The sequence below is a fragment of the Cynocephalus volans genome, chromosome 11 (genome assembly GCF_027409185.1).
Source record: "Cynocephalus volans isolate mCynVol1 chromosome 11, mCynVol1.pri, whole genome shotgun sequence".
Classification (NCBI taxonomy): domain Eukaryota; kingdom Metazoa; phylum Chordata; class Mammalia; order Dermoptera; family Cynocephalidae; genus Cynocephalus; species Cynocephalus volans.
The window spans coordinates 116,342,431-116,368,481 of NC_084470.1; the positions used below are offsets into that span (position 1 = coordinate 116,342,431).

Here is a 26,051-nt window from a genome sequence, read left to right on the forward strand (position 1 = left end):
TATTGATTACCTGAAATGCATGTCTAAAATAACATTATCTATATAATTAGAAATTTTGTAAAAATTAATATTAATTGTGGTGAAAAACGTATAACATAAAATTTATCATCTTGGGCTCAGCCTGCCCTCTGCCAACCGGGTCCCCTCCTCACAGCAGCAGGGCTTCCCTGCCTCCTCATGGTCACGGCGACAGGGGCTTGCCCTGCCGCGACCGCCATGCCGTTTATGTTGCTTTTTAGTCATCAAGGAAAGCTTTGGCTGCAGAAATGATATGTCCCACTCTCAGACAAAGACAAGAAAAAGATCACCAGGGAACTTGTTCAAACGATTTTAGCACGGAAACCTAAAATGTGCAGCTTCCTTGAGTGGAGAGATCTGAAGAGTGTTTACAAAGGATATGCTACCATCCAAGTACTAACCAGGCCTGATCCTGCTTAGCTTCTGAGATTGGACGAGATTGGGCACGTTCAGGGTGATATGGCCGTATTTGCAAAATATACATCTGACAAAGGATTAATATCCAGAATATATAAGGAACTGAAACAAACAAACAAACAAAAAAACTAGTAACCCAACTAAAAAATGGGCCAAAGAGCCAAATAGGCATTTCTCAAAGGACCAACAGTACATGAAAAAATGCTCAACATCACTCATCATTCGGGAAATGCAAATCAAAACCACACTGAGATACCATCTCACCCGTTAGGATGGTCAATATCCAAAAGACTGAGAATGATAAACGCTGGTGAGGTTGTTGAGAAAAAGGAACTCTCATACGTTGTTGGTGGGGCTGCAAAATGGTGCAGCCTCTATGGAAAATGGTATGGAGGTTCCTCAAACAACTGCAGATAGATCTACCATATGACCCAGCTACCCCACTGCTGGGAATATACCCAGAAGAATGGAAATCATCAAGTCGAAGGTATACCTATTTCCCAATGTTCATCGCAGCACTCTTTGCAATAGCTAAGAGTTGGAACCAGACCAAATGTCCATCATCAGATGAGTGGATATGGAAAATGTGGTATATCTACACAATGGAATACTACTCAGCTATAAAAAATAATGAAATACTGCCATTTGCAACAACATGGATGGACCTGGAGAGAATTAGGTTGAGTGAAACAAGTCAGGCACAGAAAGAGAAATACCACATGTTCTCACTTATTTGTGGGAGCTAAAAATAAATAAATAAATACACAAACAACCTGGGTGGGGAGGGAAGAAGACACAACAATTACAATTCCTTGAAGTTGATATGACAAGCAAACAGATATGAGGTTGTTGGGAGGGAGGTTTTGGTAATTGTTGCTTTGCATTGCTTCACCCCCCATGGATTTGTCACCCCACTCTCCCTGGGTAATGGAGATGAAAGGATTACTCAAAGCCCATCTCTTCTGAGCAGTGAGAGGCCCAGAAGTGGTTAATCTCCCTTTGGGACGCTCAAGCAAGAGCCATCCCTTCCTTGGGAAATTAATGCTGAATTGGGGTTCTCCTCCTGCATTTATTTTCCAGACCAGGAAGTTACAGGAAGAGAACAAAGGTGGGGTTATAGTTTAACAACATAGGCTGGTAACTTTCAGTGAAACAAGCCAGATGACATTCCAGTAAGGCAATTAAGTGGTCCTATCAACAACAGTTTGATCTTAACAAACATTCCTTCCTATAGCAATTCTCAGGATCTTTACATAACAATCAGTAACTAGTCTGTCTTTGAGCCAGCAACCTTGCTGTGCCACAATTCTTATCTTGCAACAGAGACTTATACCCTGAGGGAAATTTCCAGTCCTCCGCAAGGTCAATATTTGAAACTGCAAGGCTTTGGAAAACCAGGCCCTGTGAAGTACATATGCTTTATAGTATATTCCACATCTCCCCCGTTTTATCTATTTAAAAGGAAAAGCAAAAGCTATAGATCAGGTTGGCATAGTTAAGACAAAAAGCATTTTGTTAAAGCAAAGTTAGTATCAATTAGCATGGCAAGTCCTTTTCATTTACTTCAGGTGAGGACTGGTGATGTCACCGTCTCTCAGTGTGTCTGCAGCGGCATCACCCCAGGTGCTGTGAATTGGGTGTAATTAGCAATTGTTGAAACTCTGGCACCATTTTGTTGCTTTGTGTTGCTTTGTCCCCCACGGATTTGTCACCCCACTTCCCCTGGGTGACAGAGACGCAAAGGATTACTCAAAGCCCATCTCTTCTGAGCAGTGAGAGGCCCCAAAGTGGTAATTCTCCTGGAACCCTCAAGAGAGAGGCATTCCTCATAAAAGCATTGATGATCAATATCTAGATTGAAGAGGTCTTACTTTTCGTTGATAAATCTCTCGGTGTTGGGAAGGCTCTTTCCCAGGTGGTGATTGAAAGAAGCATCTGGGCTCACTTTCTTTCAGTGATCTGTCCCACGTTGCTGGGAATGCTGTTTCCCAGGTTGTGTTTTGTCCCACATCAGGGGGAAAGATGAACAGCAAGATGAAACAGCACCAGGCCAAATTTACAGCAACATAAAAAAGGGGTCAGCAACATGGAAATGAAACATGCTGTCTTATATCCAAAGTTTTAAATTATATCCTGTTATAAAGAGAGAGAGAGTTAATTTTCATTGAACTTATAAAAATAGCCACATTGCCATAATGATCACAAGAATACTTAAAGTTACTAAATTTGGGGGGGATCAAATTAGGAGAAAACAAATGCTTTTATCTGTTTTAAATGACATTTTATCAAACCGTTGTTAGTTATAGATAGCTTAAGAGAGAGAGTTTTCTTACATTTGGAAGAACATTAGGAGAACCAGCAGTGTTTTAAAATAAGGAAATTGTAAAGACCCATAATTCTTTCTAATTAATTTACCAATTAACGTTTGTTGTTTTTACCTTTGTGAACAATTTCACAAACCCATCAGTTTTTTCATTTTAATTTTGGAACTTCAGTTTAAAGCTATGAACTCAAAGTTTGTCAGGAAACTGTACCTATCAAAGTTTTTTCATGAAATATTTGAAGACATAACATTTTAAAATTATAATTAAACCAAGATTATGACCAGTAGCCTTTATATCAAGACACAGATATTTAAGAACCTTACAAGATCCATAATACCTTTAGTACTGACAATGCTTTCCCATATAGTTTAATTTATTAAATAAGCCAATTAGCTCTGATACATCTTTTATATATCCTTTGAGAAACTCCAGGGCCCTTGGAATTTCCCAAAGTTATTTTAAACTTTCAGAATTTCATGTTGGAAAGCTTTGTTAAATAACAAAAGGCTTAAAACATTTAGTTGAATAAGATCACAAATTATTACAAAAAATAAAACCAAAGTGACAAAGCATTTTAAAGGTAGAGAGCGCAAGAACTTATCATGAAATAAGTTTTTTAAACCAGTTATCTAAGGGACAAAGACAACATTTTACAATTTTGTATTAAGAGCAGTCAAGTTTTTTTTTAGAAAATCTGGCCGTTGGGCCGAGCCCGTGGCGCACTCGGTAGAGTGCTGCGCTGGGAGCGTGGCGACGCTCCCGCCGGACCGGTGCACTCACTGGCTGGGTGCCGGTCACGAAGAAAAAAAAAAAAAAAGAAAATCTGGTTGTTCCATCCCAGGAGAACAAATTCTAACCCTGTATTAGAATACTTTTGACATTAATTTTTAGAAAAACTCACATATACTTTGTTTTTAAATCCAATTAATTTTTTTATTCTAAAACCCTTTTAACAAACTTATCTACATAAACCATTATCAAGACTTACTCAGACGTTCTGTTTTTGTCCTATACTTCCTACTTTCTAAATAGCCAGTCATTTTACTCTAGGACAAAAATACACTGTACCAGTTGCTTTCTTACATAAAAATTATTTTTCTTTCTCTCTAGCTCTTCCAACCATAACCATATTCCCACATCCATAGCCTTCTTTAAGTCTCCTCCTTTTTACATACTTGTTTATATTTTATCAATGTTAAATTGGCCTAATTTGTCTAAAAATTATATATAAAAAGGGTTGTTTTTTTTTTGTATTTAGTTTTTTTGGTTTTGGCGGGGTTTACAACTTAAAAGCCTCTAGCAAAGACAAATGTAGTCCTGTTTGATTAGTAAACTCAGGCAATAATGTGTGTTGATAAGAACATTCAGGTTAGAAAATAGGCATCCATTTATCAGAGCAAATTATACAAAGCCCAGTTTGAGTTTTAGCTATATTTACCAAATACATATTTATGGTTTCTCAGCCAAAAACTTGGTGTATTAGATTTTTACCCTTATCAGTTAATGTTAACTAGGGCCTATGCAATATTTGGCATAAGTTTCCTTTCATTAGCTGTTTCAGGTCCCAGGATTCCACATGGCATTTAGAGCCATGAGGAATCCAGAGAGGCAAAGGGCAGTATTCACTATTTATGTCTAAAAGATATTGTTTCTCCCAGCATGGCCCGGAGGCAGAGCTGAGATAACAAGGAAACATGTTGACCTAGAGACAAATTTAGGTAAAAGGTTTGAATCAAATTTTGAAAATATATTTATCAAAACTTTAGAAGATTTAAATCACATGAACTTGAAAAGTATACTTATTTATTTAATGAGCACACATTATTATAGGCCCATTTGGTACCTTGCACAGAAAACAATTACACAAACAGACATGAACATACAGACATAGCATACAGCTTACACACGCATATATGCAGACATAAACAATAAGAACAAATAATGATCTTATAGGTTTTGTTTAAAATGTAGTAGAAAAGCTCACTAGTAAAAATGACAGTCAGGTTTAGATTGTGTTGTTTCCAAAAGACTTATTGGTGAGGCTTCACCTTGCCTTAAAGAAAGCAAGATAACAAATTTATATTGTAAAGCAAAGTATGCAAGCCTTTTTAAGAAGATGCAGAGATTTTCTTCCTTTAAGAAGATAGCATAGAATTCTACCCTAGGATCTTGTGAAGAAACACAGAGATGAGACTAGAAGAGAATTGAGATGTCTGTTTAAGATGCCAGAAAATTTGAGACCATCTAGTTAAACAGGTAGGTTTTAGGTTAGTTTTTGTTTTTCAAATGAATTACTGAGCTCAAGAGCTGAGCCACCAATCAGAGATGAAACCATTTGACTCTTGAGGTTTTTAGGAGAAGAGCAGTAGACCCAAAAGGGGTCAGGTTGGTGCCATGGCTGCTTTTCTTCATAAAACCCCCGAGTCTTCAGAGGAAACGAGTAGCACATGCAGTTAAGAAAAGAACCACTGCTTTTAAGAGAGGAGAGAAGCATTGTGCAGATAAGAAAGAAAAACATGCTCAAACGATACCAACACTGTAAAGAAATATTAACTTCTTTTACTTTAGATTGTCCAATTAAAAGTTCTCTCAGTCACTGGCAAAGATTAAGTTTTATCTTTAAAAAAAAAAAAAAAAAAAAAAAAAAAAGTTTTATCTTTTTTTGGTGACATAAACATGTCTTAGTGTTTTGTTAAGGTCTTGGATAGGTCTTGTAAGACTGGCCCAAAAGCGCGAATCTTACTTGTTGGGAAGGCTCATCTTGCAAAGACCAGGAGACAGAGATTGCTGCAATCAAGCAAGAGGTTTTTATACCAGCAGGCTGGGGTTGCTCTGTTTTCAGGACAGAAGCGGCCCCGAGCTCTTAACACAAGCACTTTTTATACAGTTTGCTAGGCAGACTTTGGCAACAGGATGAGTTGTATACAGCTTATTGGTCACCTGAGATGACTTTTAAATTCATTGGTGGCTTTTAGTGGGGTGGTATACAGACGAGGAACTGGGGAATTGCCCAACAGCCCACCCCTTGTGTGGTTAGGCCCTTCCCGGAACTGGGTGAACTTTGGGCGGTTTGGGAAGTTACCCGCAAGGGCTTGTAAAACCTTGCGCAAGCTAATTACAGAAGCAGAAAAGCTAGTCAGTTAATATTCAAGGGTGGAGGAAGGGGTTCAGGTCCACAGTCCCAGAGTGACTTGACATAGATTCCTAGTTGTTGGGTGGGAAGCCTTAACGAGACCCATTGCACAATTAACCAGTGACCAATTTGTTCCCACATTTTTATGTTAAGGCTCCCTTCCTGGAGGTATCAAGGACGTGGTTGTTTAATATCCACTAACAGTTTAACAAGCTGCCATTCAGTTACTTATAGCCTGCTGCTTTAAGGAGACATTGGAGTTGTAATGTATGTTCAATCTCCTCTTTCATTAACGAATTATCCATATTTTAAAAGTAAAGAAAATGAAAAAATATCTCTGGGTTTGAAAAAGCCTAACTTTGACCTGCCGCAGGCGTGTAATCACTAATCGAAAGCCACCTGTGATTCTCTTACCGAGATGCGTTTCCTTTATTAGCGACTCCCTTGCTGTGGGATGTATCGGACGTCCTATTCCTCTCTAATGCTTGGCAGGTCAGTCTCTGATCTGTGGAGAACATCCTCACATGGGGCACCATTTTGTTGCTTTGCGTTGCTTCACCCCCCACAGATTTGTCACCCCACTTCCCCTGGGTGACAGAGATGAAAGGATTACTCATAGCCCGTCTCTTCTGAGCAGTGAGAGGCCCGGAAGTGGTTAATCTCCCTTTGGGACACTCAAGTGAGAGCCATCCCTTCCTTGGGAAATTAACACCGAATTGGGGTTCTCTTCCTGCATTTATTTTCCAGACTAGGAAGTTAAAGGAAGAGAACAAAGGTGGGGTTATAGTTTAACAGTATAGGCTGGTAACTTTCAGTGAAACAAGCCAGATGACATTCCAGTAAGGCAATTAAGTGGTCCTATCAACAACAGTTTGATCTTAACAAACATTCCTTCCTATAGCAATTCTCAGGATCTTTACGTAACAATCAGTAACTAGTCTGTCTTTGAGCCAGCAACCTGCTGTGCCACAATCCTTATCTTGCAACAGAGACTTATACCCTGAGGGAAATTTCCAGTCCTCCGCAAGGTCAATATTTGAAACTGCAAGGCTTTGGAAAACCAGGCCCTGTGAAGTACATATGCTTTATAGTATATTCCACAGGTAATGGGCCACAATAATCCACCACATTGTATATTGACAAAATAAAATTAAATTAAAACAAACAAACAAAAAAACGAAAGATATGCTAGTCTACTTTTTGCTGTGCTATTGAAGATCAGGACAATGAGCTAATTACCTTGGAAGTAATTTATCCTTAAGTGGAATTACTTGACAAGTATTTTGGCAGTGTGTGTGAACTTGATATCATCTTTAGTTTTGAGAAGGCGTATTTTATTTTGGATGAGTTTCTTTTGGGAGGGAAAGTTCAGGAAACATCCAAGAAAAATGTCCTTAAAGCAATTGAGCGGGCCAATCTACTGCAGGTCCCACGTCATGAATATTTTAATGCCCCTGTGTCCTAAATGACTACTCATCGAGTATGCAGAATTTCACAGAGGAAATAGCTGATATACACGTGAAAGAAAATATCCTCAGCTTGGTGACTAATTATCTCGTATAGTAGAACATTTCAGAACCAGTGTCTTTATGATTGTATTTTTTTCCTGTTCCTGTCCCTAACTCTTTTCCGTTCAAATTTTCATTCTATACATGTGATCTTAATATAGCTTATTCTTATCCACAACTGATTTAATTTTATCTTGACAGAATGTGGCCTATGAATGTTTAGAGCGATATTTCATCTTAATCGCATCCATGTTATCATTAATGAACCATCTATGATTAATCTTGTAAGAGGAAAACCTGGCAATCATTAAAATGTTTACTACAGAAAATATATATAGCTGAAGTGCTAGGTGAAAATAAGCAGTGCATAACATGTTGTGTGTGGTTTGGTGTTCAAATATTAGAGGGAAAAAATTGTATTTAGTGTGATTGGCTATCTTAGTCTATATGAATTATTGTGTTCTAATGTATCACATAAAAGTGTATGTGGAAATAATTCGAGAAAGTAAAATTTATACTGTTATGTAATATTTAAGGTTAAAATATTCAGGTCTTTTTTTTTTTTTTTTTTTTTTTTTTAAAGATGATCAGTAAGGGGATCTTAACCCCTTGACTTGGTGTTGTCGGCACCATACTCACCCAGTGAGCAAACTGGCCATCCCTATATGGGATCTGAATCCATGACCTTGGTGTTATCAGCACCACACTCTCCCGAGTGAGCCACGGGCCGGCCCAAAATATTCAGTTTTTAAGAAACTTTGTAGTGCCACATTTATTGAATCACATTTGTGCTGTATAGTAATATTGAACAATCCCTTTAAAAACGATCTAAAAGCTGTATCAGAAAAGTCTCTTGCAATATCTGTTGCCCAATAGTAACCCTTCCAAAGTATTAATACTGAGTTTATTTATATAGTTGAAAAATTCTAACATTCAGTTTCAATACCTTAATACTTATATTTTACTATTTATGGTTTTCTAATATATTAAGTCATTTAAATACTTAGTGCTTTGTTAACTATGGATTTATATTTCTGAACATTAAAACCTTTAATATTGATCACTAATGTATGTGCTTTTAATAAGACATGCAGCATATTTTATTATAAAAGGTATCAAATAAGTAATTGTTTATATTCAATAAGACAGTTTAAAGCCTGAGTTAAGTAAGTTGTCATTAAACAGTAACTTCAGAAGATGCTTGAACTGGTTTACCACTGGAAGAAGACCTATGCCAATGCGTTTTGATGAAACTTAGTATTAGGCGTGTATACAGATCAGTTATTTCCATTCTTACCATTCTTACTGTAATGCACTGCATTTGAAGCACCTAGATATGCTATCAAATGAGAAATGTAGCATTATTCATTTAAAGCATTGGGAAACATTGGTCTTTCACTTCCATTATTTTTCTCCATCCCTCCCCCTGCCCCACAATACGTTATTCATCTGGTTTTAATGCTATATAAATATGCATTGTCTCATGTCTGTTTGCTTTGAATGCTGTGTGCTGAGCTGTAACAAAATGTTGCCTCTTTTGTTATCTATATACAGATACTTGCTTTAGACTAGATTCTGAAATAGCTTTCCTTGCATGACTAAAATGAAAGTATTGCATGTAAAAAAATTTTTACCATCTCAACCATTTTAAGTGTACAGTTCAGTCACGTTATATACATTCATATTCTGGGTGTGATCAGAAATTTTAATGTTAATATATTTCCATAAGGTTCTAAATGTTAAAATTATTTCTTTTTCTTTTCTTTTTTTTTTTTTTTGACCGGTAACGGGATTGCAACCCTCAGCACGGTGTTGTCTGCCCCACGCTCAAACAGTGAGCGCACTGGCCATCCCTATATAGGATCCGAACCCGTGGTCTTGGAGCTACCAGTGCCGCACTCTCCCGAGTGAGCCACAGGGCCGGCCCTAAAATTATCTTTTGAATGAGTAATCGTTATAATTATTATCAGCGTACAAATGAACAAAATAACATAAATATAACATGAATTTTGTCACTGCTAAATTAAACAAATAGTAAAAATTTATTAAGACTACCCTTCTTAATGAGATTAATGTGATTCCCCAATGAGAAAATAAACATTGCTAGAATAAAAAAGGCATTGCATCAATTTCATTCTTTATTGAAAATTTGTTCTGATTTTGTAGATGTGCACACTTATTGCTTACGTGAATAAGTTGATGGGAACAGAAAATGTTTTATTATGGCAACCTCATCAGTTATTTGGGTTCAAATACTCCACATCACACAGTGACCCATCATCAAAAAATGTTTTCTATTTTAACTTTTTTGAGAGAGAAAAAGACTTCCTGAGGGATTTGTTATCTATAGATAGAACTGAGAAAGTCCAAAAAGAGTTTTCCAAAACGTAATTCAATAACTATTAATGACATCTGTTATTTTTTTCACTTAGAGATAACTTGTCTCATCCAATGTATTAAGAAAGGATTGGAAAATTGAAATGTAAAGTTTAATACACTTTTCCCAATACAATTAAAAAATGCACTTATTTTATTACATGCTTTAAGTATCTTTTTGTCAAAACCTTAGAGCTCAGATTTAGCTCATTTAATTTATGGAAAATGCCTTGCGCATAATTTATTTAGCAAAGTCAGTCTTCCTTGTCAAACCAGTCTGCAAATCGGACTTACCTTTGTATAAGAAAAAGTCTAACATAAATTTTTAATTCAAATCAATGTTACAATATATGTTTTGAAGAATATTATAAAAACCACTGTACGAAGGATTACGTCTAATCTTGTATAAAAGACTACTAAAAGCAGTCAAGATTAAAATCACGAAGTATATAATTAATCTATTGTATGGTAAATTATGAAAACAAGAATTAATCAACATGCTGTTTCTCTTTCTTAGTTTGTCACAATGAAATGTAGTATGCAGCCACAAGTGTAAGTTATTTATGAGACAAAAAGCAATAAACACCACCTTTTTTAGTAAATGTGCATGCATGCATGCACGTGTGTACTAAACTTCAGGGTTGGCTTTTGGGAATAATTTAATAAGAATCTTGTATAAAGACCCAGAAATAACCCCTTTAATTTCATTAGACATTGAGATAAATTCCACAGCTAATTTAATGAAAGGGGAAGGTATATATTACTAAAAATGAATTGGTCCAATAGCTAGCAATTAGTTTTATTTTTTGATTAATAGGAGGCATAGGAGGAACAAATTTTAAATATTTTATAAGATGAAACAGTCTCAGGCTTGATTGTAATTGGAATACATATCTTATAATATCAGACAAAATAGATTTTAACTACCTACTGAATAATGCACCTGCATTCAAAAGAAATCACGTACGTTTTTTATCTGCGGGTTTTATCCAGTACAACTTGTAAACTTTATTAGCTCCTGGAAATGCTTTACTCGTGTGTTAAAAGAATCAATGTTGCAAACCTGTGCTAGTTCGGCTGTTCAGAGATTCTTTTCCTTCTCCCACCCGCCCCTTTTCTTTCCTTTCCTTTTATTTATTTATGCTCATCCTATGGGTGGTGTTGAGAACAGTTGAAACGGGTGCTTATGTTTAATATGGGGGGAGACATTTTTAGCTTGTATTATTCCTTACCACGTATTTGTCTTTTTTTGCTGTCCACAGATCCTGTCAAAAGCAATGCACTCTGATAAGACCTGAGGGAGGCGGACAAGAGGTCTTCAACCCCAGATTGCCAGCCCTCCCCCGGCCATATTCTGTCGCAGATCTGGTTGGAGGCAACGTGCACAAGGGCCAGTGACGGAGGCTGTGGCTTGCTCTTGACTGAAGAATGTGTAAATCAGGGAAGGACTGGAAGCCCTGAGGGGGCTTACTGTGTCCTATTCATCTGTAAGGAGACCCAACCCCAAATAATACTTTTAACTGTCCTTTTTGTAGGTGCCCTGGAGTAATTTACACTCTGGAGAGTATCCCATGGTAAGGTTGGGAGTGGGTGAGGGGAGCACCATTCTCTGTAAAGTGGGAGAGGGGCCATTGGGCAGTTAAAAAGGTGGGGCAGGGACAGCGTAGGTAACTGCGAGGACCTGCAATGGGTCAGTTCCCGTATCTGCACTTGCCTCGGCAAGTCCTCACGCACGGAGTGTCTCTCTCCACTGTGCACACACACACTCACACACACACACACACTCATGCACACACACACACATCACTGGACGCTCCCAAACCACTGCCCCACACCTCCGCACTTAACAACATTGAGACTCATGCACCTGCTCACACACACACACACACACACACACACAACTCTCTTGACACCTTCACACTCACACACTGAGACACACGCTTCCATCCAGGCACATCATGCACACCCACCCACTCATGTCCACGCTCACACATTGCAGGGGCTGAGGGAAGGCTCCGAGAGGTCTTTCATTGCTCCACTGTGTACCCCAGTTTGAAGACCACTGCTCCAGGACCCCGTCTACAGCTCCCTCCCAAGACTCCCCAAAGTCTTGCTTTCCCTCTCGGACACTGGCAGTGAGCTAATGTTTGGTTGAGATGTTCAGACCCTTCCTTTGCTAGGAAGATAGGGCTCCAGGTCCTGGCAGGTCCGTAGGAAAGCCTGGGCTGCCCACTGTGACATCAGCAAACCTCTGCCTGCCCTGGGAGTCAGCAGAGTGTTTCTCTCTGAGGCAGCACAGCCGGGCAGACCCATCCTAACAGCGTGAAAGCCCAGACTGCTGAGCACTGGGAGACGAGGCCCGTCCACGTGAGGCTGCCGTACGTGTACAGTACACGCCACATTTTGGAGACTTAGTATGAAAAAGAACGAAAACTATCTCATTGGTATATTTTACATTGACCACATGTTGAAGTGATAACTTTGGGCGGATTGAGGTATAAAACATTAAGAATGATAAGATCACCTGTTTCTTTCCTTTCTTTCCCTGCAGCTGCTAGAAAACTTAAGGTTGCGTGTGTGGCCCCTGTCCTACGTCCACTGGCCAGCGCTGCTCTGGGTGATGAGAAGGGTCTGTGCAGAGCTCAGACGCAGGCAAGAGTTTGGCGGATTAGGGGAACTGGAAGGGACTTTTAATTGCTGAGCTTGGGGCTTGGAGGAGGACTGGTGAGAACTGAGACTGGGGAGATCATGGGACAGCATCATGAAGGGTCCCAGCAAGCACTTTAGAGGAGCCTGACTATATGCTAAAGGTAACAGGAAGGATTTTAAGCAGGATCATGACCTGAGCAGATTAATGTGCTCTAGAAAGTTTTCTCTGGCTTCTTCATGGAAAATGGAACGAGAAGTTAGGGCAAAACTGGAAGCAGGAAGACCAGGCAGAAGGCTCTAGCAGCGGTCCAGGTGACAGCAGACCATGCCAGGGCCTGCGTGTTCTCAGTGTGGATGCAGAGACGTGAACTATCAGTAAGAGCACATTTATTACAGACACCCGGGAATGATTTCAGCAAGGAACCCTACAAGAACCAAAGTCTGCAGCGTTAGATCTGACGCTCACGGAATCCTCAAACCATGGATGCGTAGGGCGGGAAGGCAGCTTGGAAGGTATCTGGACCTTATTCTTCAGGGCTTCTGATAGAACAGGGCCATTTGATGCCACACCTAAAGAATTCTGTAACAGGAGGATGCTTCGCTTCCTGGGATGGAGAGAGGAGATTTCCTCCCCAGCAGAAGCTCATCAAAGCAGCATCAGCTGGAGTGTATCCTGGGATGCAGGCCACTAAGGCCACTGAGTATATCTTACGTGTCCTCTCTAACATGGGGCTCTGGAGGCTGTTGTCACACAGAACATCTGGGCCAGCAGCTTTAGGATCTCTTTCTGCAGGGGTCCATCCTTTGGAAGATGCTTGGGGAATGCTGGGGTGCCTGTCAAGGCTGCCTTCCTGGTGCTGCCCACTCTTCCAGCCAGTGTCTAGCAGCCTCTGGCATTTGATGCACCTGACTTAGAAAATCAGACACCGCTTGTCAGCTGCTCTTAAAAGTCTCCCAACTGCTTGCCTATTGCTGGTCTTACTCACTGCCGCCAACCTCTCATGCTAAGTCTAGTCACTTTTCTCCCCTTTGTGATGCTAAATCTAATCACTTTCATCCCCTGCCTGAAAATCCTCCAAGATGCCACAGGTACCACAGACTGAAGCCCAGTACTCCTTGAACAGGGAATTCACAACTCTTTACAGTCTGGTCCTCTCCCTCTCTGACCTCATCTCCCATCCTTCTTTCCAAGTCTCTAACCCTTTCACGATGCCTGACCACCTGCTAGTCTCAGAACATACACCTTGACTCGTGCTGTTTTCGACCTGCTATCGGCTTTCCACTTTCTCTCCCTAGATGTAGTCTACGCATGTTCCAAGGCCGGGGTATAACTACTCCCTTCTTCTTGAAGCCTTCTGTACTGTCTCTCGCTGAGATGCATCCCGACCTCCTCTGCCTTCCACATATACCTCTGTTACAGCACTTGTCCTGGCCAGCCTTGTGTTATCATTTCTTGCTTATGGGCTTTCCTTCCCCCTATGCTCTGAGCACCTTACACGCAGGGGCCCTGTCTGCTTTGTGTTTTTGACCAATAGATAACCAATAAATATTGGCTGAGTGGCTGAATGACTTTATGGAGGCCTTGGGACTGATAGTGACCTGCATTAGTCTTGTGTAGAGACCTGGCACATTCATGACAATCTGAGCAGGAGGCAGGACTGGGATGAGGTGAGGTGAGTGAGGGGTCCAGGGTGTGACATGGACACAGTCACTCACTCCCAGGGGCTGACCCTGTGCTCCCTTGACCCTGACAGTGATTACCTCCTGGGTGCCTCACTCTAGTCCCAGCCCTGGCAGGAGGGAGGGATTGGAGAAGTATTGGGACTTGGCATGAGTCCATCCACAAGGAATCTACAGGGACTGGCTAGGCTCCATAGAGTCGTTTCTTCTCTCACACTGACACATGGAGCTTTCTGGACTAATCCAAGGGACACATAAGACCCAGCATAATTCCAGAACCCAATTCAGGCACCAGGAGAGTATCAGGGTCCTGCCAACAGGTGAAAGGCCCAGGGAATCTGGAATGGCTAACATTTGGAACACTCTGGAGACAGGTGGAAGGGGAGCCCTCACATGCAATTGCTCCAAGGGAACAAGCCACCAGCCTGTGTGCTTGGGCACAGAGCCAGATAACAATCTTAGGATATAGTGCTAATAAAAGCACGGAGACCAGCAGGACCCCTAGCTATTGACTGTGGTCTAGGAAAGGAACTGGTCATACAGGGACCCAAGGTACAAGGATGACTAGTTGGCACTTATGTGAGGGGTCATGTTTCCATGACCTGGCCTCGGTGGGGCCGGATGGGGTGGAAGGAACAGAAAGAGTTCCATCCTAGGAAGCAGTGTAGACATTTAGCCAGTGTCGGGGGGCACTATGTCTCGTGTCTGATGGCATCAAAGGAGAGTGGGGGAGACACATGGGGCCCAGCACTCAGCTCTGGGGCTCTGGAGCCCATCTCTGAGGGTATAAAAGACCCCAGGTCCACCTGAAGGAAGGAGAGATAAAGGGCGGGAGGGTGAAGCAGAGGCTGTTGTAATAGCGCCCAAGACATATCAGGGTTGGGTTGAGGATGAGCCAGTGCTGTGTTCATGGAGAGCAACCAACAGGCCCAGTTATGAGGCTCTAGCCATGGTCCCCTATTACTGGGTCACAGACTGGCCAAGTCAGAATACCCAGGGAATCCTGTTAAATGTACAGGTTCATGACCTTTAAGCCTTGCAGAATCTGGCACAGTAAGTCTAGAGTCATTTTACATGAGCTCTCAGGGTGATGTGCAGTCTGTTCTGGGAGCCACTAAGGTGGACAGACTTACAGGAGGCAAGGAGACTTGCAGCTCATTTGGAGTCAATACCAAGTTTTCCATTAGGCCCCAATTAAGGCATGAAAGATCCCAAAGGGAAGTACCACTGATACATAGGCAGAATATTAAGGACAAATTTTCAAGGCACAGTAAATGTTTCCAGCAGCTTTACTTCCCTCTCCTCTGCATCACTCTTTTCAGATGTCCTAGAGCTCATTTTCTTGCTTTAGCACTGTGGTTCTCAAACTTTTGCATGGAAAAGAATCACCAAGAGGACTTGATTAACACTCACAGAGTTTATGGATGAGTAGGTCTGGGCTGAAGTGGGTCTGAGAATTTGCATTTCTAACAGCTTCCCAAGTGATATTGATGCTGCTGGTGCAGGGGCCACACTTTGAGAACCACTGATCAGGTGGGACAAAAGGTGTGACCCACGCATAATTGGAATATCAGAAGGAGAGGAAAGGGAGAAAGGAACAGAAGAAATATTTAAAGTACTAATGGCCAAGAATGTCCTAAACTTAGTGACAGATACCAAATCACAGACCTAGGAAGCTCAGAGAACACAAAGCAGGATAAATACCAAAATGTTTATGACTAAGCATATCATATTCAAATTGCAGAAAACTGCAAAAGACAAAGAAAAAAAATCTTTAGAGCCACCGAAGATAGGAAATACCTTACTTACAGAGGAACAAGGGTAAAAATTACAGTGGACTTGTCAGGAATCATGAAAGCAAGAAGAGAAAGGAGTGTTGAAAGGAAAACCACCAACCTGAAGTGTTGAAAGGAAAACCACCAACCTGGAGTCGTACATCCACTTAATTCAGAAGTGAAGGAGAGATAGACTTTCTCAGATAAAGGAAAACTGGGAGAATTTATTGCCAGTGGATCTGCCCTTTAAGAAATGTTAAAAGCAAGAAGCAGGAGCACGACCCGTGACCAGGGATCCAGGCAGAAACCTTGGGCAGCCCGCCTCCTGCCTGAACAGAAGGCACCAAGAACATGCATTGGGGAAAAGACCGCCTCTTCAATAAATGGTGCTGGGGAAATTGGACACACATATGCAGAAGAATGAAACTACATCTCTTGCTGTATACCAAAATCAACTCAAAATGGATTAATGACTTAAGTATAAGTCGTGAAACTATAAAACTACAAAAAGAGGGCACAGGAGAGACGCATTGCCAGCCTACAGACCTCTCTGCATTTGCTGCACAGCCTGGGCCAGACCACGCAGGAGGACCTCAGAAGCCATGTGGAAGCCCAGTAGTGAAGCCGGGACTGACTTCATTCAGACTCAGCAGCTGCGTGTGGCCATGGCTGACACGTTCCTGGAGCACATGTGCCGCCTGGACAGTGACTCGCCACCCATCACGGCCTGGAACACTGGCATCACCTGTACCAATGGCCCTGCTTCCTGATCGGTGGAAATGTTGAAGGAGATGATTAAGTCTGGAATGAATGTGGCTCATCTGAACTTCTCTCATGGAACTCATGAGTACCACGCAGAGACCATCAAGAATGTGTGCACAGCCATGGAAAGCTTTGCTTCAGACCCCATTCTCTGCTGGCCAGTTGCCATGCCTCTGAACACTAAAGGACCTGAGATCCAAACTGGGCTCATCAAGGGCAGCGGCACCACGGATGTGGAGCTCAAGAAGGCAGCCACTCTCGAGATCACTCTGGATAATGCCCACATGGACAAGTGTGATGAGAACATCCTGTGGCTGGACTATAAGAACATCTGCAAGGTGGTGGAAGTGGGCAGCAAGATCTACGTGGATGATGGACTTATTTCTCTACAGGTGAAGGAGAAAGGTGCTGACTTCTGGTGATGGAGGTGGGAAATGGTGGCTCCTTGGGCAGCAAGAAGGATGTGAACCTTCCCAGGGCTGCTGTGGACCTGCCTGCTGTGTCAGAAGAGGACATCCAGGATCTGAAGTTTGGGGCCGAGCAGGATGTAGACATGGTGTTTGCGTCTTTCATCCACAAGGCAGCTGATGTCCATGAAGTTAGGAAGGTTCTGGAAGAGAAAGGAAACAACATCAAGATAATCAGCAAAATCGAGAATCAGGAGGGTGTTTGGAGGTTTGATGAGATCCTGGAGGCCAGCGATGGGATTGTGGTGGCTCGTGGTGATCTAGGCATTGAGATTCCTGCAGAGAAGGTCTTCCTTGCTCAGAAGATGATGATTGGAGGTGCAACTGAGCTGGGAAGCTGTCATCGGTGTCACACAGATGCTGGAGAGCATGATCAAGAAGCCCGGCCCCACCAGGGCTCAGGGCAGCGATGTGGCCAATACAGTCCTGGATGGAGCTGACTGCATCCACGCTGTCTGGAGAAACAGCCAAAGGGGACTACCCGCTGGAGGCTACATGCAGCACCTGATTGCCCGTGAGGCAGAGGCCGCCATCTACCACTTGCAATTATTTGAGGAGCTCAGCCACCTGGCACCCATTACCAGAGACCCCAGAGAAGCCTCCATCATGGGCCCCGTAGAGGCTCCTTAAAGTGCTGCAATGGGGCCATAATCGTCCTCACCAAGTCTGGCGGGTCTGCTCACCAGGTAGCCAGAGACTGCCCACGTGCCCCCATCATTGCTGTGACACAGAATCACCAGACAGCATGCTAGGCCCACTTGCTCTGTGGCATCTTTGCTGTGGTGTGTAAGGACCCGGTTAAGGAGGCCTGGGCTGAAGATGTGGACCTCTGGGTGAATTTGGCCATGAATGTTGGCAAGGCCTGAGGATTCTTCAAGAAGGGAGATGTGGTCATTGTGCTGACTGAGTGGCGCCCTGGCTCCAGTTTCACCAACACTATGTGTGTAGTGCCTGTGCTGTGATGGACCCGGAGCCCCTCCTCCAGCCTGTCCCATCCCCTCCCCCAACCCATCCATTAGGCCAGCAATGCTTGTAGTGCACACTCTGGGCTGTAGTGTGGCACTGGTGGGCTGGGACACCAGGGGACAAGACGAAAGCCTCTGTAAACATGGCTGTTTTTAGATCCTGCTGAGGTGGGGTAGCCCAGAGGCTGGCTGCCCATCATGTGGCCCCACCCAAGCAAGGGACAAAGCAGGAATGAGTCCTCCAGAGCTTATTGCAGGAGGGCAACAGCTCCCCCTCCTTTGTGTGCTCTATTCAGATACTGTCGAAAATGGAGCTCCATACCCTGGCCTGGGGTCAGGAGTCAGCCAGCAAAAGCAGTGGCTCTGGCCCTTCCTCGCTTCCCCACCCCTTACCTGTTGCACCTCCCACCGTGCTGTGTACTGTGCTCTTCTGTTTTTGCGCTCCACTCACCTGCAGCAGCAGACAAACACTCCACCCTCCACCTTCCATTTTTGCCACTACTGCAGCCACCTCCAGGCCTGTTGTGATAGAACCTACCTTTATGTCAATAAATAACAGCTGAAAAAAAAAAAAAAAAACACCACAGAAAGAAAGCATAGGGGAAAACACTTCAGGAGGTAGGACTGGGCAAAGACTTTATGAATAAAACCCCAAAAGCATAAGCAACAAAAGAAAAAAATAAACATGGGATTATATCAAACTAAAAAGCTTCTGCATAGGAAAGGAAACAATCAACAGAGTGAAAAGACAACCTACAGAATGAGAGAAAATCCTTGGAAACTGTACATCCGACAAGGGGTTAATATCCAGAATATACAAGGAACTTAAACAACTTCACAGTAAAAAACCAAATAATCCATTTCAAAAATGGGCAAAGGTGCTAAATAGACATTTTTCAGTGGAAGACATACAAATGGCCAACAGATACATGAGAGAACGTCCAACATCACTAATCATCAGGGAAATGCAAATCAAAACCCCTTTGAGATATCATTTCACTCCAGTTAGACTGGCTATTATTAAAAAGACAAGAATAACAGATGCTGGCGAGGATTTAGAGAAAGGGACCTCTTCTACCTGTTGGTGGGACTGTAAATTGGCATAGCCATTATGGAAAACAGTATGGAGGTTTCTCAAACAACTACAGATAGAGCTACCATACGATCCAGCAATCCCACTGTTGGGTATATGCCCGAAGGAATGGAAATCATCATGTCAAACAAGATACCTGCACTGACATGTCCATCACACCTCTATTTACAATAGCCAAGATAAGGAATCAACCTAAATGTCCATCCAGAGATGACTGGATAAGGAAAATATGTTATTTATATACAATGGAATACTACTCAGCCATAAAAAAGAATGAAATTCTGCGCTTTGCAGCAACATGCATTAAGACTGGAGAAAACTATTTTAAGTAATATAAGTTGGGCACAGAAAGAGAAATACCAGATGTCCTCACTGATAAGTGGGTGCTAAGAAATAAGGAAAGAAAGAAAGGCCCCCAAAATATGCTAAACTTTCAGAAAGAGAGAACAGACTTATGGTTAGTAGTGGTGGAAAGGGTGATGGGGAGAGGGGTTAGGGAGAAATTGGGTAAGGGACACAAAGAATAATTATGATTTGTAATAATGAATATTATTAATATTATTAATAATATTAGTAATGAATATTGAATCATGAATTATGATTTGTTCATCACATACTATACCTAAATTCTCATAGTCAGCACTGTACCCCCCAAATATGTATAATCAATTATGTTTCAATTAAAAAAAAAAAAGAAATAAACTGGGAGAACCTCAAAAAAAATTTTAAATAAGTTCTTCAGAGAAAATGAAAATGATGGAGGTCAGACACTCAGATAAACATATAGAAAGAATGAGCACCAGAGAACGAGTAAGTGAAGGTAAAAATAAAAACTTGTTATTTTTATTCTTAATCTACCTAATAGATTAGTGTTGAAAGTAGTAATAATAGCAGTGATTATCATAACGCACGGAGAGTGAAATGTTATAAGAGATGGGAGGGGAATTGGGAATTCTCTGTTAGGAGGTACTAGCACTACCTGTTAAGTGATGTAGTGTTATTTGAAAGTACACTCACATTAGTTATAAATGGATATTGCAAACTCTAGGGCAACCACTGCAAAAGTTTTTTAAAAGAAGTAAATTGACATTCTAAGGGAGGAGATAAAATGGAATCATTTGAAATGTTTGATTAAAACCAGACAAGGCAGAAAAAGAAGGGAAGACAAAAAAAAAAAAAAAAAAAAAAAAGGAAAGAAAACACAAGCAACAAATAGAAAACAGTTGAAAACATGGTAGTTAATCCAACTACATAAATAATTACTTTAAATATGAATGGTATAAATGTACCAATTAAAAGGCAGAATGTCAGAGGGAATTAAAAAATACAAGACCCAAGGATGTCATCTACAAAAAGTTCACTTTAGAAAGACACAAATAGGTTAAGAGTAAAGAGATGGATGGCCGTGATCTCCATCTGCACCCCGCTGCCTCTTCTGTCCCTGTTACCCTGGGGCTCCTATCAGGCTGTTGTGGAATGAACTCGGCAAGAAAGGCTCCAGACACTTGGAAGGTCGGAGAGTAAGAATGTTTATTATGTGTGGGACCCAGGTGAACTCTTGTTTTGAAATCCTGGGACCTTGAACATGAGTTTGACAGGGTTTTTATAGGCTATATAGTCTTAGGTTTAAGAAAGCGGGGCAGGCTAGTGAGATTACAGAAGCAGAAATGCCTGCATGCAGTTGATTATTAGCTAGGCTGAGTTCTGGGGGGCCCTGGGAGATAAGCAGCTTTAGTTACAGAGGCATTTTACAAGTTAGTCAGAATTTAATTATTTTGAATTTTCTCTACAAGGCTGTGGTCCTGATCCTCAGGGCGAGTAGCTGGGCAGGGCAGCCAGTGGTTAGGAGCCAGGTGGTGGGTGCAGCTGGGGCTCCACATGGCCGGTCACCCATCTGGGGTTTGTGCAGCTGGTTTTAACCAGGATTCAGCGGCTTCTGTGAATGTATTTTATTAGTGTATGGATGTGTCATAGCTGGGTCACACACCCAGGGGTTTTGCCACTACTGTATAAAGTGTGTCGTGACTTCATGGTCATTAATCTGTAGGACTTATCATTGTCACTGTCGTTGGCTTGGCTAATTCGTCGTGGATTAGTCAGGGGTGCATTTGTTGAAAACGATGAAATATTTTTACTTGATGACTGGAAGCCTGCTTTTCTCTGCACTAGGCCAATCTTATCTGGAGATTGATGCTTGCCTGCTTGGTGCTTGCTAACTGAGTCAGTGAGGAGGAATCATTATAGACTCTAAGAATATTTTTTTCTCTTCTCTATGGACGTAAGGTAAAAATTAGTTTTTTTTTCTGTTTGGACTTATTTTATGAAAATCAACACCATAAACCCATATCAGTCAGATGCAAAAAATTGAGGTAGTTAAATCACGAGTTGTGGAAATGAGTTTGTGGAGACATTAAAAAAAATTGGCTATCCCAGAGCTGATATTCTTTTTATTTTATTTATTTATATTTTTTGTTTTAATTTATTAATATACAATATAGTTGATTTTCGTGTCCCTTTACCAATTCCTCCTTTTCTTCCCTCCCTTTCCACCTTCCGTCCCCCAACATCATTTCTGTTCACTTGTATTAAAAAGTTCAAGGAATTGTTGTGATTGTTGTGTCTTCTTCACCCCTACCACCATTCATTTGTATATTTATTTTCTTATTTTTATTAGCTCCCACAGATAAGTGAGAACATGTGGTATTTCTCTTTCTATGCTCGGCCCAAGGCTTATATTCTTAACGGAGAAGATTTTGACTGGTTGTTTGAGACTGTTGAAGATGAATCACTCTTGAAGTGGTTTTGCGGGAATGTGAATGAACAGAATGTATTGTCTGAAAAAGAATTGGAAGCTTTTAGCATTCTTCAAAAATCAGGCAAACCCATCCTAGAAGGGGCAGCATTGGACGAAGCTCTTAAAACCTGTAAAGCTTCGGATTTAACTACTCCTAGACTGGATGACAAAGTGCTAGAGAAATTAGAGGATGAAGTTCAAACTCTGCAGAAATTAAAGAACCTAAAAATTCAGTGATGTAATAAATGCCAGTTGATGGCTTCAGGAACTAGCACAAATCTCTGAGATTAAATGCAATAGAAGCAGCAGCCACTAAAAAGCTGAAGCGGAGTCAAGGAATTCTAAATGCTCTGAATACTAAGATCAATAATGAATTTCAGGCTCTTACTAATGGAGTTCAAAATTGATGATGTTCTTCAAACATTCTAATTTCGGTCAAGGAACAAATCCACTGGTATTTTTATCTCATTTTTCCTTGGAAAAATATCTAAGCCAGGAAGAGCAAAGCACAGCAGCATTAACCTTATATACACCAAAACAGTTCTTTCCGGGTATACATGAAGTAGCTGAAGGTTCAAATGAAGAAAGTTTTCAGCTTTAGATATATGGGCACCATCTATGTGTGATAATCAAGAAATCTTTGAGGAGAGACAACTAGAAATGGCTAGGCAGCAGCTAGCATATATTTGCGCTCAACATCAGTTAATTAACTTGAGAGCAAGTAATTTGAGCATGAAATCAAGTATAAAATGGGCAGAGGAGAATCTTCACAGTGTAACTAACCAGCAAGGCTGTTGGCAAGGAAAATTTGGACTACAATTTCTAGCCCGAACAGTGAGATTCTGAAACTTGAAGAACAAATCATTCATATAAAAGCCAAAAAGGGGCCAGGCCCATGGCTCACTTGGGAGAGTGTGGTGCTGACAACACCAAGTCAAGGGCTAAGATCCTCTTACTGGTCATCTTAAAAAAAAAAGAAGACAAAAGGTTTGCCTGCTGTGCTAAGAGAGAATGCTCAGTTACTGAATATGCCAGTTGTAAAGGGAGATTTTGATCTGCAGGTTGTGAAACAAAATTATTATACAGCAAGACAAGAGTTAGTTTTACATAAGTTGATAAAGCAAAAGGTGTCATTTGAACTCGTGCACTTATCATATGAAATTGAACTGAGAAAGCATTGGGACATACAGTGTCAGCTTGAAAATTTGGTTCAAGAACTCGGTGAAAGTACCAAGATGCTCTACCAGAGATTGGAAATGTCAGCAGATCCATCAGTCTCTCAGCAGAGAAATCCAAGGAATACCACTGATACCAAGGATATTCTACTCATAGGCTTTATCAACTTTTAGAGGGAGAGAACAAGAAAAAAGGATTGTTTATAAGCCATGGAAACCTAGAGGAAATGGCTGAGAAATTGAAACAGGATGTTTCTTTAGTACAAGATCAGTTGGCAGTATCTGCTCAAGAACATTCTTTCTTTGTGTCCACACTCAGTAATGGTGTGGACATGCCCTGTGATACTGTGTATCAAGGAGGAAATCAGCTTTCGCTCCACGATCCGGTGTTAATGGAGCAGTTTCATCAAGCTGAATCTCAACTGAATAAGCTAAATCATCTCCTTTCTGATATTCTTGCTCACATGAAAACAAAAGGAAAAATTTTGGCAACTAATAAATTACATCAAATGGAAAGAGAATTACATGTATATTTTTTAAAAGATGAAGATTATCTGAAAGATATCTTGGAAAATTCAGAAAACCAATCAAGGAGTAAGGCTGATGAAGATTGAAATTTACTAAAAATGAGATATTTACTACACCTGCTACGTTTTAATGTTTTACAGATTAGGAGGGGAACATATCTAATAAATGTTACTGAATTTTTTAAGTTGGAAAAAATAAAAATAAAGAGATGGAGAACCACACAGCTCTGGCAAATTTGGCTCTCAGGAGAGATTATGAAGCATTTATGCTTTTTGTGAACTTGTTAGTATTCCTTCTCATAGGAAATTTTTTCAGTTTAAGCTTTTTGTGATATGAAAGGACTGAACAGGATTTTAAGGAGAAAGACCTCCTCAGGACTCTTGAAATGGCCAAACCCAAACACCAAGCACGAATAGCTTAGGTTGTACGTGCACACTCACAGCAGTAATCAAGGAGAAGCTAAGGACCAGTTGTTTTCACTTTCCTAGGTCTACCTGAGACATGGGTTTTCCAACAGAGCTGCATTCTGAAGGCCAGTCCCCGGGCAGCCTTGCACTCTGCTTACATCTCTGAAAGCCTCCCAGGTGAGCCAGGGGGAGAACACTCCTATGTGGAGTACTTGGAGCTGAGTCCACAGTGACAAGCGCAGAGGAGCAACTGGCTGCTGGATGGAGAAACCTCAGTGGGTCATTTTGGATTTGGGTTGTTGGAGCTGTTTCTGAGTAGAGCACCTGTGGCTTTACCACTCCAAGGCACCAGCAATTAGATGGAAAAGAGAATATTTAACAGGTCATTCTGTCACATCTGATATTAAACATTTGATTGATATTTTGGGCTGCACCTCTCAGGTGTTAGGCATTCTGAGAGTTTTAGCAGGTGGATGTCTATGCATTTGTGTCAGAGATTCTCAAATAATGCACTGAAGCATACGAGTTTCACGGAATATTGAAGATAATGCCCCATGTATTCCGTGCTTGAGTGTATATGTGTGGTGGCATGGGAGTGTGGGGGACCCAGGTTCTGAGATGCAATTAAACAAAGGGAACAGGTGTTCTTGTTAGTAACCTTCAATACGGGCAAAGGTGCAATAGAAACCTTAATGGTCCATGGGGGCAACTGTGCTGTGCTGTACGTCCCAAACTCATTTGATTAGGGGCTTTTTTTCGAAAAATATAAATACCTGTATTACAGTCAAATTCCCTCTAAGGTGTTGCTTAAACAAATAAGATTTTTTGTTGTTTTTTCTTCTTTTCAGGTGAAAGAAATATGAAAGTAGGCAGTCCAGGTGACTGTGACCCTATGATATGACCTGGGATCCAGGTTCCTTTTATGTCTCTGCTCTAATATCCTTAGCTCATTACTTCCATCCTCAAAGTCACTACGTAGCTCCAGATGGCTAGTGATGTGCTGGTTATCACATCCTTATTCTAGGCAGGAAATTAGAGAAAGGGGTGAAGGGCGTAAGAATGCCCCACTTGGTGAGTACCTCCCTTAAGGAGATTTCTTGGAAGCCCCATCCGATGACTTCTACTTGCGTCTCATGTGTCCCATGTAACTGCTGTAAGGGCTGGGAAATGTAGACCCAGAGCTGAGCATGTTGCTGCTCTGAATTAAATCTGAGTTTTATAAGCAAAGAGGAATGGAAGAAAGAATGTTGAGTGTGCAGATAGTCTCTACACAAACATCCCGCTAAATGAAACAGTCTGGTTTGGTCTCTCTCTGTATCTCCTTGTACTTTTGTCTTTCTCGCACGCACAGATATACAGACATACATATGCACACGTATGTCTTCGATTATTCATAGAATATGAAATACAGAGGATGTTAGGGCAGGATGAAATTTTAGATGTTGTCTACCTCAGTGACTCTCAACCATGTTTGTACCTTAGAATCACCTGGGGGAAACTTAAAAAAAATAGATGCCTGAGCCCTACCAGTTTTAATTAATATTTGGGAATAATGCCCAGATATTCATTTAAAATTTTTTTTCTAAAAGTTTCCCAGATAATTCTACTCTACAGCCAGGATTGAAAGCCCTTAGTCTAGACCAATTTTATCATTTTATAGGGCAATTTTCTGGGAAATTATTTCTTTCATGTCTGTTTTCCCCATGAAATTGTCAACCCATAAAAATAGGAATGGTCTCTGTTATGACTACATCCATTCCCACTGCACAAGGCTGGCACAAAGTTGAATGAATAATTGAAGTAGGCCCAGAGAGGGGAAGACACTTAGGCTAGGTCACACAGCAAATACAACAGCAGAACCAGGATTAAAACCTTTGTCTCTTGACTGCCTGCTTGCTCAGGTGCTCCAGGACTTCCAGGGTTGAATGGTCAGACCTTAGCACACTACTCCAGAGCTGACTGATGTGCTCTTGAGTTTCT

General features: G+C 41.3%; 3 pseudogenes; all 3 read left to right on the forward strand.

The window, feature by feature from the left end:
* Positions 1-216: 216 nt before the first annotated feature.
* LOC134390226 (AP-1 complex subunit sigma-2-like) lies at positions 217-7,357 on the forward strand (annotated as a pseudogene).
* Positions 7,358-16,482: 9,125 nt separating this feature from the next.
* Positions 16,483-18,071, forward strand: LOC134390227 (pyruvate kinase PKM-like; annotated as a pseudogene).
* Positions 18,072-21,439: 3,368 nt separating this feature from the next.
* LOC134390228 (HAUS augmin-like complex subunit 3) lies at positions 21,440-23,750 on the forward strand (annotated as a pseudogene).
* The last annotated feature ends 2,301 nt before the right edge of the window (positions 23,751-26,051 follow it).